This window comes from Triticum dicoccoides, chromosome 5A (genome assembly GCF_002162155.2).
Source record: "Triticum dicoccoides isolate Atlit2015 ecotype Zavitan chromosome 5A, WEW_v2.0, whole genome shotgun sequence".
In the NCBI taxonomy this organism is placed as follows: Eukaryota; Viridiplantae; Streptophyta; class Magnoliopsida; order Poales; family Poaceae; genus Triticum; species Triticum dicoccoides.
This window is the reverse complement of record NC_041388.1, coordinates 100,002,812-100,013,731: the sequence shown is the minus strand read 5'-3', so window position 1 is coordinate 100,013,731 and position 10,920 is coordinate 100,002,812. Positions and strand designations below refer to the sequence as shown.

The following is a 10,920-nucleotide window of genomic DNA, read 5'->3' as shown; positions in this document are numbered from 1 at the left end:
TCGGCGAAGAGATGGTGATACAAGTGCAATATGGATGGTAGATAAAGGTTTTTGTAATCTGAAATTATAAAAATAGCAAAGTAGAATGTGGTAAAAGCGAGCGTAAACGGTATTGCAATGCGTTGAAACAAGGCCTAGGGTTCATACTTTCACTAGTGCAAGTTCTTTAAACAATAATAACATAATTGGATCATATAACTATCCCTCAACATGCAACAAAGAGTCACTCCAAAGTCACTAATAGCGGAGAACAAACGAAGAGATTATTGTAGGGTACAAAACCACCTCAAAGTTATTCTTTCTAATCAATCTATTCAAGAGTTCGTACTAGAATAACACCTTAAGACACAAATCAACCAAAACCCTAATGTCACCTAGATACTCCAATGTCACCTCAAGTATCCGTGGGTATGATTATATGATATGCATCATACAATCTCAGATTCATCTATTCAACCAACACAAAGAACTTCAAAGAGTGCCCCAAAGTTTCTACCGGGGAGTCAAGACGAAAACGTGTGCCAACCCCTATGCATAAGTTCACGAGGTCACGGAACTCGCAAGTTGATCACCAAAATATACATCAAGTGGATCACGTGATATCCCATTGTCACCACAGATAAGCACATGCAAGACATATACATCAAGTGTTCTCAAATCCTTAAAGACTCAATCCGATAAGATAACTTCAAAGGGAAAACTCAATCCATTACAAGAGAGTAGAGGGGGAGAAACATCATAAGATCCAACTATAATAGCAAAGCTCACGATACATCAAGATCGTTCCGAATCAAGAACATGAGAGAGAGAGAGAGAGAGAGATCAAACACATAGCTACTGGTACATACCCTCAGCCCCAAGGGTGGACTACTCCCTCATCATGGAGAGCGCCGGGATGATGAAGATGGCCACCGGAGAGGGATTCCTCCCTTCGGCAGGGTGCCGGAACGGGTCTAGGTTGGTTTTCGGTGGCTACAGAGGCTTGCGGCGGCGGAATTCCCGATCTAGGTTATGTTCTGGAGGTTTCAGTAGATATAAGAGGTTTTGGCGTCGAGAACAAGTCAGGGGGGTCTCCGGGCTGTCCATGAGGTAGGGAGGCGCGCCCAGGGGGTGGGTGTGCCCCCACCCTCATGGGCAGCCTGGGACTGTTCTGGCCCAATTCTTTTACTCCCTGGCCTTCTTCTGGTCCAAAAATAAGCTCCGTGAAGTTTCAGGTAAATTGGACTCTGTTTGATTTTCCTTTTTTGTAAAACTCAAAAACAAGGAAAAAACAGAAACTGGCACTGGGCACTAGGTTAATAGGTTAGTCCCAAAAATCATATAAAATAGCATATAAATGCATATGAAACATTCAAGGTTGATAATATAATAGCATGGAACAAGCAAAAATTATAGATATGTTGGAGACGTATCACAATGCTCCTCATGAGTGTTGGTCCAAACTAGAGCACTCTCAGGGCCGCCGCAGGGCAATCTGGGTTATTTTGGCACCTGTACGCGTAGCTCATCTGCCGTGGCCTGAGACAAGATACACGCGGCTACTATCAGGGTGTCGGCACGTCGGGAGGTCTTGCTGGTTTTGTTTTACCATTATCGAAATGTCTTGTGCACCGGGATTCCGAGTCTAATCGGAGGGTCCCGCGATGGAGGATTGTCTCCGCGGATTGTGAGCTTGTCATGGGATAAGTTGGGACACCCCTGTAGGGTTTTATCTTTCGAAAGCCGTGCGCACGGTTATGTGGCAGATGGGAGTTTTTAATATCCAGTTGTAGTGAACTTGAAGCTAATCTCATTAAAACACACCAACCGCGTGCGTAACCATGATGGTCTCTTTTCTATGAGGTTGGGGAAGAGAAAACGATGGGGTTATGATTGAACGCAAGTAGTTCGGGATCACTTCTTGATCATTACTAGATTACGACCTTGCACATAGCTTCTCATCTTGTTCTTGTATTCATAAGTTAGCCACCATACAATGCTTAGTGCTTGATTGAACTCCACGACATGTCCATACCTTACCTTAAGCTTTGTTAGTCTTGATACCGTGGGTGATATGATTGCTGAGTCCCGTGGCTCACAGAATACTACAAACACAGTTGCAGGTACCGATGAGTCTGATGCAAGTGATGCCACTGAGCTCAAGTGGGAGTTCGACGAAGACCGTGGCCGTTACTATGTTTCCTTTCTGGATGATCAGTAGTGGTGCCCAGTAGGGTCGATCGGGACTTAGCTTGGGTTGTTATCTTTTATTCATTTGATTTCGTCCGTAGCCGGACTCTGTGTTCATCATGAATGATTGTATAACTTGATGTTACTAGTAAGCTTGCACGTGCAATGCACGTCTCTGCTAATGCTCTTTTAAAAGATACATCCACTCCCAATCAAATACACCTTGTGTGCATGTCTCATACTACCTTATACTTATAGTTGTTGATGGTAATATAAGATGACACACAAAAGAAACAGCGAAGGTAACATTCATCATATAGACCCGAAACCATGTTTTCAGGCCCTTACATCTAGCAAGAGATAGGTTCAAAGTTGTTGAACGTCATTTTTTCATAACTTATATCCATATAAATAGAGACCATTGATGGTGCTTTCAAAAACTATGAACATTTTGGTTTATCACAAACTACATAAAATAGATATGTGTGAACACCATGTATTTTGGAATCAATGTTGCAACTTGCAAATTATACTTTATCTCCCCAAGAGAATTTACAAAGGTATGCATCAATGTTTGATTCTGCAATGTCAGATGCCAAGAAAGCACTCATACATTTTCAAGGCAATATTATTTCCAATCAAATGTCATGCACATTGCCTGGCTTCTTTTACCCTGGAGATGAATTCATCCAGATAATCTTGTAGACCAACCATAACATTGTTTTGCCTGCAATTCCATTATGTACAAGTACAACACCATTCAACAGGGTGCACATGCACAGAAAAAGAAGTAAAAGCGACAAGTTGGGAGTTGTACATTACTAACTGAAAATGATCTTTTATCCATTTTCTTAAAAGATTCAATTATTGTTGATTCTTCTTGGTAAGTAAAAGTAAGTAGGAAGACAAGATTTTGGTGAAAGGTTTTCTTTCTTGTTCTCTCTCCCTGTGAACTGTAGGAGTGATAAAAATGGTTTCTTTTCCTTTAAGCGGTAAAATTTTAATTGAGCACACAAGCGAAAATATTTTAATTTAGAATATATAAATAATGATACTGTTTGCTTTGGGCAAAAAGATTGTGAAGTATTGGTTGAGCCAAGGTATGTATTTCATTTCAATGGTTCCATGAATGATAGAAGCAAAAATCTCTCATTAATTGATGGTCGGACTTCTTAGATTCAGGTAAGCTGAAAAGACAAAAAGACAATCAAGAGAACACAGTATTTACTATTTTGCAAAAAAAAAGAACATCAATTTTGTTCACATTTAATGAGAACAATCTCCAGTTCTGCTCTCTTAAGTGCTTAAAAGGCAGTGAGACATGTGTGAATGAAAAATATACATACATAGTAGATATAAACTTTAACCATTGGCTATGTTTGTTCACTTATATGATCACAAAAAGTAAACGTATCCTGTTGTTCATAAATAAAGCAAAACATATCACGTGTCGAAGTATATACTAATTATGAAATAAATGTCAATCATGTAATCAGATATGATAAGCACACAAGCAAACATAAATGGAATGACATGGCATGAAATCTCTAGCCAGGTTTTCTTTTTAATACCCGGAACAAGAATCTGGCTGGTCTCTTTCAATTGTACCTCCAACTTTGTTCGGTGACAGCGATGTGGAGTTTGGACAAGATTCCCTGGGAGCATAAGAGAAGTCGTGAAGAAATGATTTTTACCTATGAAGTAGTTCGAACATGCTCCTATTGATCAGTACTAAGATGAAGCCCTGCTACTTGGTGTTGCTGCCTAAAAGGACACCTAAAATGATCATCGAGAACATTCTATTGATCCTTTTATTTTCTGGAATGACATCAAGAAGTAACTTCCTGGAAAGGTATGACAGTTCTAGTACCTAGAAATCTATTATCCTTTTCATTTTCTAGGCATATATTCTATCACATACAACCTGATCCTTCTGTTTTCTGTTCAAGAAAAGTGAATTCCAGTACGAATCAGATTTATCATCATGTTCTAAAAGTAAAATTGAATTTTCAACAAGCAGTATAAAGGCAAGCATGACTAAAAGTTATTTTCAAAAAAGCATGACCAGAAAAATAGGAACTGCAAACTATCTCAGAAAGATTTATCTGAATTTAAATATTTTTAGTGCGCGCTGACCTGCAACTCTATGTCAGTAAGCTTGTGCCAATTTATTTTCTAGGTGACGATCCAAAAATGTTTCCATATTGAAAGAAATACTGGAAACATATTTTTGTTGTTAGATCCACAAAAGAGGCTTAGCTAGATCCACAAAAGAGGCTTTCTGTGTCACAAGCACTCCATCCATTTATCACTGTGAAGTGAAATAGTTGATGTACACGCTTTTTGAACTTTAAAAATTTCGTGGTTTACAAAAGATAGGATGATAAGTCAATTGATGACCAGAAAATGCTTAGAAAACGCTAAGAAAACATACCTTGCAGAGAACAGAAAATGTTGAATTTTTTTCTAAGACTATAGATAACACTATTACTGTATCAGGGAGAAATTTGCCGCAGACTTGTCTCTTCCGATGCTGCCTCCAACATCCTTATATAAAACTGTAGTGGGGCTTGGACCAGATTTCCTGGGAGCAAAAGAGAAGTGAAAATAAATGTTTTATAGAGGTCAATAGCTGGCCCAACAATAACTTTGAAAAGGAAATTAATCAAAGTCACTTGAATTGGATTCGATCTGTTTGTACACACAAACACAAGGAACCTTGCAAATTGCAGTACAACTATGATATTAATATCATCTATGATCTCCAAAAATTACCAAAAAGGAAACCTGATCAGGGTGCCCAGCTGCAACGTATCTGCAATGTTGTCTGCTGTCATCCATAATCTCTAAGAAATTTCCAAAAGTAAATATGTAAAATATACCCAGCAAGCTACATGTGTAATATCACTCGAATTAAAACAAACGATAACACAATATTCATATGGATAAAATCACATCACCGTTTGAATTAAGAATGTTGTTGTTTGAGAGCGTGGAAAGTCACTGACCTGTTGGAATCACTGAAAACCAAGCCCCAACAAAACCAGGTTACGTACACCGATTCAAGTAACATAATAACTCACTCACATTATAAATCCCCAAAATCTGGTTGTGTACAGGTCCAAAAATTAGGAATCCCGTGTTCCAAATAAACACTGCAAAAGGGTCATGATATATGAAAAATGGTCTGTACATTACAGCAAATAACCATATATCAATAAGATTTAGTTGTAAGTAATTGGAAAAATTATTAGATGCTAGAATTGGAATCATTAACCATGCTATTTAGTGGGATTATGCCAATATGGAGTATCACGTCGCTCCAATGGTTCGCCTACTTGCTCCACAAACAGAACATTCTACACATAGATTGGAAAAACCAAATCACTTCCATCAGAATACAACCCAAAGGTTGAAAAAAGAAACCAAATCACTTTAATCAGAATGCTACCCAAAGGTTGAATCAACATAGCAGCAACTTGTGCCTTCAGAGAAAAATCGTCGAACACATACTGTGCAAGAAGTCATGTGTTCAGATGCACTTAGTGGAGATAAGGGAGGCCTGATTGGCTGATTGGATGCAAATCTCAAGTCCATCCCCGTTAGGTAAGGCGATTCTGGATTTGGTCATCCCACCTCAAGGTGGGATGTCACCGTCCACCACCAGCAGAGGGGCTTGGCAGAGAGGGGTGGCGGGGCTGGATGGGAGGTGGTGCGTGGTGCGTCTAGTCGAGGCGGAACGAACGGCTGCGGGGGTGATCCAACCGTTTTCGTCGTCGATCTGGTCTGGAGGAACACCAGCAGTGAAGATCCGGCGGAGCTTGGTCCATGTACATTGCGTCCTACAGCTCAGGAACGGGGAGAGGGATAAAGATTAATGAGGAGAGAGAGAAGGGAGGAGTAGGGCGCTGGCGCGGCTCACGGGCGTAGGAGTCAGCGGCGGCTCGCCAGAGCGTGGGCAGCGCTGGAGGCGGCCGGGGTTGACTCAATCAGATCGGGGAAGCACATGGGGCACCTGGGTGGATTCTTTCCGTATGCGAACGCTGGCGCGCGGGAGGCGGCGGAGGATCGGCAGGCGGCGGCGGAAGCCCGCCCGTGCTCTGGCGCCCATTGGGAGGAGTGGGCGGAAGGACCGGTGGGCGGCAGCGGAGGCCAAGCGGAGCGGTGAGGGAGGATGAGTGGAGCGGGAGCGGAGGAGGGCGAGGATGGGCGGGCGGCGGAGGCCCGGCCGTGCTCTGGTCGTTGGGAGGAGGAGCGAGCTAGCGAGGGAAAGATCATGGGCGGGTTGGGCGTGTGTGCGTGCTGCGCGAGCGAGGGAAAGATCGTGGGGCGGGCGGGGCAGGAGTGCGTGCTTGCACATCGGAATGTTTTTTTTATCGAACGGGTGGGGGATTAGTGGTTAATTGTGTGGCTTGTTGTGTTAAACACGGGGGCCATTAGATATTATTAATGAATGGATATAATTTTCTGGATCTCCGCCTCTCATGCTTTTATAGGGGTAGTAGATAATAGATAGATTCTTTTCAACAACTGATAAACCAAAATCTTCGACATCCAATTCATGTTAAGCATTTTATTCATCAGTAAGCACATCCTTCTCTGAAATAGGTAATAATATAATTCTCAATACACACACTTGTCTTTCGATTGAATTAAGGAGTACAAAAGTTTTGAAACCCTTTTTTCTTGACAGATACTTGCTTGACTTCCCTCACACTATTACTTCCAATATTGTGTAAGCTCATATGGACTTTCATGTTAATTTTTTCCTTTTAGAAGAACATTCATGTGTAGAACGGTAGAGATCATATAAATAGTTAACGATGATACATTAATTTTTTGGCAGAAAGCATTTCTGTAGTTTGGTAAACATTTAGAGAGGTATTGCATTAGCATGCGCGAGTAAGAAATACATTTGCAGGAGTAGAACATTTATAGGTGCATTAAAAGTTACCGATCGTTCTATGTCACATGAAAATAAGTTAAATCAATATCAGACAATCAGGCATTTAAGGAATGAGACCTGTATTTGTAGAAGAAATTTTCTTTTAGTGTGCATTGGTCGCTGGAATGATATATCTGCAAACATGAAAATTGCAAAGCACTCGTATGAGTGTGATGGTACTGACTTGGTATTCACATGAACCAAAATATTTTCAGGATGTTATAACAAAGGCCAGCTGCATAACTAAATGGAGCAAAGAGAGAGAGAGAGAGAGAGAGAGAGAGAGAGAGAGAGAGAGAGAGAGAGAGGCAGAAAACATCTCCTTGCTTCATCAAACGTGAAGCGGGAATGGGGATTAGGGGCCAGATTCGTACCTGCGGCAGGTGAGCATGTAGAGCCGTTGCACTCCTCATCACATACCGCACATGATGCTACATAGGTTTCGTCACACTCTCACGGCGGGATCTACCCATGTCAACGGCCTAGGCGTAGTCATAGAGGCATCAAGGAGATGTGAAGAGAAGGACTGCGTTGACCCGGTGGAGGAATTGGGAGAGATGGGCCTTGGTAGACGACCATGTGAGGAGAGAGAACAACGTCAACGACACAGTATTTACACGAAGCCTTTCGTCTTCTCCACAAATCATGGTGTGCCTTCATATTAAATAATCTTTTCTTTTTGTTCATCTTGTTTTGTTGCACTATCATAGAAGGTTATTTCAAAATTCAAATAGGCCCCAAATAGTCCAAGTGAAGCAATAAACCGGAAATTACAGAAAAGTCAAGAGCAAAACTATGTTCTATGATTTGATAGCTTAAGGTATTGTTGGGGAACGTAGCAGAAATTCAAAATTTTTCTACGTGTCACCAAGATCTATCTATGGAGAAATCAACAACGAGGGGAAGGAGAGTGCATCTACATACCCTTGTAGATCGCTATGCGAAAGCGTTCAAGAGAACGGGGTTGAAGGAGTCGTACTCGTCGTGATAAAAATCACCGGAGATCCTAGTGCCGAACGGACGGCACCTCCGCATTCAACACACGTACAACCCGGTGACGTCTCCCATGCCTTGATCCAGCAAGGAGAGAGGGAGAGGTTGAGGAAGACTCCATCCAACAGCAGCACAACGGCGTGGTGGTAGTGGAGGAGCGTGGCTATCCTGCAGGGCTTCGCCAAGCACCGCGTGAGAAGAGGAGGGAGAGGGGTAGGGCTGCGCCAGGAGGGAGAGGATCTCGTGTCTCTTGGGCAGCCCAAACCTCAAGTATATATAGGGGGGAGGGGCTGCGCCCCCACCTAGGGTTCCCTCCCTAGGGGTGGCGGCAGCCCCCCAGATCCCATCTGGGTGGCGGCCACAAGGGGGAGAGGGGGAGGCGCACCTAGGGTGGGCCTTAGGGCCCATCTGCCCTAGGATTTGCCCCCCTTCCCTCTTGGAGGCGCCTTGGGCCTTGGTGGGGGGGCGCACCAGCCCACCTGGGGCTGGTCCCCTCCCACACTTGGCCCATGCGGCCCTTCGGGGCTTGTGGCCCCACTTGGTGGACCCCCGGACCCCTCCGGTGGTCCCGGTACACTATCGATAAAACCCGAAACTTTTCCGGTAACCAAAACAGGACTTCCCATATATAAATCTTTACTTCCGGACCATTCCGGAACTCCTCGTGACGCCCGGGATCTCATCCGGGACTCCGAACAACATTCGGTAACCACATACAAACTTCCTTTATAACCCTAGCGTCATCGAATCTTAAGTGTGTAGACCCTACGGGTTCGGGAACCATGCAGACATGACCGAGACGTTCTCCGGTCAATAACCAACAGCGGGATCTGGATACCCATGTTGGTTCCCACATGTTCCACGATGATCTCATCGGATGAACCATGATGTCGTGGATTCGATCAATCCCGTATACAATTCCCTTTGTCTAGCGGTATTGTACTTGCCCGAGATTCGATCGTCGGTATCCCGATACCTTGTTCAATCTCGTTACCGGCAAGTCTCTTTACTCGTTCCGTAACACATCATCCCGTGATCAACTCCTTGATCACATTGTGCACATTATGATGATGTCCTACCGAGTGGGCCCAGAGATACCTCTCCGTTTACACGGAGTGACAAATCCCAGTCTCGATTCGTGCCAACCCAACAGACACTTTCAGAGATACCTGTAGTGTACCTTTATAGCCACCCAGTTACGTTGTGACGTTTGGCACACTCAAAGTATTCCTACGGTATCCGGGAGTTGCACAATCTCATGGTCTAAGGAAATGATACTTGACATTAGAAAAGCTTTAGCATACGAACTACACGATCTTTGTGCTAGGCTTAGAATTGGGTCTTGTCCATCACATCATTCTCCCAATGATGTGATCCCTTTATCAACGACATCCAATGTCCATGGTCAGGAAACCGTAACCATCTATTGATCAACGAGCTAGTCAACTAGAGGCTTACTAGGGACATGGTGTTGTCTATGTATCCACACATGTATCTGAGTTTCCTATCAATACAATTCTAGCATGGATAATAAACGATTATCATGAACAAGGAAATATAATAATAACTAATTTATTATTGCCTCTAGGGCATATTTCCAACAGTCTCCCACTTGCACTAGAGTCAATAATCTAGTTCACATCGCCATGTGATTAACACTCACAGGTCACATCGCCATGTGACCAACATCCAAGAGTTTACTAGTGTCGCTAAACTAGTTCACATCATCATGTGATTAAGACTCAATGAGTTCTGGGTTTGATCATGTTTTGCTTGTGAGAGAGGTTTTAGTCAACGGGTCTGCAACATTCAGATCCGTATGTACTTCGCAAATCTCTAGGTCATATTATAAATGTTGCTTCCACGCTCCACTTGGAGCTATTCCAAATGGTTGCTCCACTATACGTATCCGGTTTGCTACTCAGAGTCATTCGGATAGGTGTTAAAGCTTGCATCGATGTAACCCTTTACACCGAACTCTTTATCACCTCCATAATCGAGAAACATGTCCTTATTACTCCAAGGACAATTTTGACCGCTATCTAGTGATCCACTCCTGGATCACCTTTGTACCCTCTTGCCAGACATGTGGCAAGGCACACATCAGGTGCGGTACTCAGCATGGCATACCGTATAGAGCCTATGACAAAAGCATAGGGGACGACATTCGTCCTTTCTCTTTCTTCTGCCGTGGTCGAGCTTTAAGTCTTAACTTCATACCTTACAACTCAGGCAAGAACTCCTTCCTTGACTGATCCATCTTGAACACCTTCAAGATCATGTCAAGGTATGTGCTCATTTGAAAGTACCATTTAGCATTTTTGATCTATCCTCATAGATCTAGATGCTCAATGTTCAAGTAGCCTAATCCAGGTTTTCTATTGAAAAACACTTTTCAAATAACCCTATATGCTTTCTAGAAATTCTACATCATTTCTGATCCACAATATGTCAACAACATATACTCATCAGAAATTCTATAGTGCTCCCACTCACTTCTTTGGAAATACAAGTTTCTCATAAACTTTGTATACACCCAAAATCTTTGATCAGGCATCTCATCAAAGCATACATTCCAACTCCAGATGCTTACTCCAGTCCTTAGAAGGATTGCTGGAGCTTTGCATACTTATTAGCATCTTTCAGGATTGACAAAACCTTCCGGTTGTATCACATACAACCTTTCCTCAAGAAAATCGTCGAGGAAACAATGTTTTGACATCCTATCTGCAAGATTTCATAAATAATGCAGTAATCGCTAATATAATTTCAACAGACTCTTAGCATCGCTACGAGTGAGAAAGTCTCATCAT

General features: G+C 42.8%; 1 long non-coding RNA gene across 5 annotated transcripts; it reads right to left on the bottom strand.

Annotated features, from left to right (window-relative positions):
* Positions 1 to 2,635: 2,635 nt before the first annotated feature.
* Positions 2,636 to 6,484, bottom strand: LOC119299770. 5 transcript variants are annotated; one of them, XR_005146257.1, is made up of 3 exons: positions 5,621 to 6,484; positions 3,741 to 5,528; positions 2,636 to 2,896 (listed from the first exon to the last, which is right to left on the bottom strand). It is a non-coding gene; the product is annotated as an uncharacterized LOC119299770 (long non-coding RNA). The 5 variants fall into 5 exon arrangements; XR_005146260.1 differs by having other exon boundaries at positions 2,636 to 4,753; positions 4,945 to 5,528; XR_005146261.1 differs by having other exon boundaries at positions 2,636 to 4,753; positions 4,957 to 5,528.
* Between the last annotated feature and the right edge of the window lie 4,436 nt (positions 6,485 to 10,920).